Source organism: Lipotes vexillifer, unplaced genomic scaffold (genome assembly GCF_000442215.2).
Source record: "Lipotes vexillifer unplaced genomic scaffold, Lipotes_vexillifer_v1.1 C26778022, whole genome shotgun sequence".
Classification (NCBI taxonomy): domain Eukaryota; kingdom Metazoa; phylum Chordata; class Mammalia; order Artiodactyla; family Lipotidae; genus Lipotes; species Lipotes vexillifer.
Genome location: NW_006776623.1, coordinates 1 through 1,710, shown reverse-complemented (window position 1 = coordinate 1,710; position 1,710 = coordinate 1). Strand labels below are relative to the sequence as shown.

Sequence of the window (1,710 nt, the reverse complement as noted above, 5' to 3'; positions counted from 1 at the left end):
GGTTCAGTGGTAGAATTCTCGCCTGCCACGCGGGAGGCCCGGGTTCGATTCCCGGCCAATGCAGTGCTGCTTTTTGGCCTCTTCCTGGCAAGCTCCCCCAGAGATCCTGCTGCAGGATCCAGCTCCTCAGTCACGCCCGGCCTGCAGCAGCCAAGGGTGCTGCGAATCTCTGAGCGCACTTCCCTGCTTCGTGAGCACGAACAGCAGCTGGCTTCTCCACAGAGGCACCACTGGCTGTGGGACCCTTCCCCCCCGTAAGGGGACTCCTGCTGCCCCCTCCCAGCCTTGGCCAGTCTCCAGGAGGAAGCTGTGCTGAAGCCCGTGAGCTGTAAAACAGCTCAACATACCACGTGAAAGTGGGACGGGAGGACCCACACTTCAGAGAGGAGGAAGTCCCCAGAGTCTCAGTGGGCTTTTTGCTACTGAGAAGGAAAGACTTGAGCTCTACTTCCTGTCCTGACGTCTGAAGGCAAATCAACTTCTCACGCACACACATAATGCACACACATACACACCCGCGCACGTGTCCACGCGCGCGCACACAGCCTCCTCCTGCCTTCTCTCCTGCTCTGGAGCCTAAGCCTCTGCCGTTGCAGCTGTGCTGATGTGGCCTTCCATTCTGTGAATCAGTGTACAGACAAGAGGACTGGGGTTAAAGGGAGGTGCTCACACAGCTGCTCACAGCTGGAGCACTGGTGGTTCAGCGGTAGAATTCTCGCCTGCCCCGCGGGAGGCCCGGGTTCGATTCCCAGCCAATGCAGCAGCAAACTTTTTTTTTTTATCATCCTAAGAGACTGGATTTGACATTTCGCACTGCCCACAGCATTGGTGATACAGTCTGAAAAACCTAGAATGACTTTTCTCTAGCTTGAGTTTTCCATGCCTGTTTCCTAAATTCCACAGAGACCTAGATCTTGTGTCCCCTTGTTCTTGAGGAGTCCAGGATGTGGGGATCACCAAAGCCGCTGCAAGCAGCTGTGCCTCCCCTCCTGCCCAGACAGGCTGCCCGGGGACTCTGACTGCGATGCCCCTGGGGAAGCCAGGCCATGTGTGTTTCTGCTCCGTCGGTGTTAGAGCAGCCCTGAGAGTGGGAGTAATTACATTCATGAGGCTCCAGCAGGGCAGCAAAGACGCAGCCCTGCCAGCAGCACAGCCCGTCCTGGAACCACCTCCTCGCCTGTCTCCTTGTTTCAGGTCACAAACGGTCCCTGAGCCACCGGAAAGGGCCCTCCTCCCCACCTGAGAGACAGCAAAGGGGATGCATTCCCTGCCCCTGAGGGGCTCTCTGCCAGAATCCCGTGGAGGGGAAACAGAGAGGCCTCAAGGACTTTTCATACAAAACAGAGAAAAAAAATCTGGTGAGGACAGTGCAAGGTGAGGAGGGGGCAGGCGAGAAAGAGCACAAGCGGCAGCTTTCGTGGGGAGGGAGTTAGGTGTGGCTTCATGAGGGTCAGCTTTTGAAAGGGGTTCTGACAGATCAGTAGGTGTTCACTCAGGGTGAGGAAGCCCAGACAGAGGGAACAGCATGAACAAAGGCTCAGAGGAAGGAGAGAGGCACTTGGATTGGCAGCACAAAGGACACAGGTGGAGGAGACGTGGGTGACAGGGCCAGAGAGGCTGAGCCCACTCACGTGCTTGGCAAAGGAAGTGGCCTTTGCTTCTGGTGGCCGTGAGCAGCCACGGAAGGTACGAGTGATCTGCAGCGGTGGG

General features: G+C 57.1%; 1 non-coding gene across 1 annotated transcript; it reads left to right on the top strand.

Annotated features, from left to right (window-relative positions):
* The first annotated feature begins 689 nt into the window (after window positions 1-689).
* On the top strand, window positions 690-760 carry TRNAG-GCC (transfer RNA glycine (anticodon GCC)). Its single transcript has one exon. It is a non-coding gene; the product is annotated as a tRNA-Gly (tRNA).
* Window positions 761-1,710: the final 950 nt, after the last annotated feature.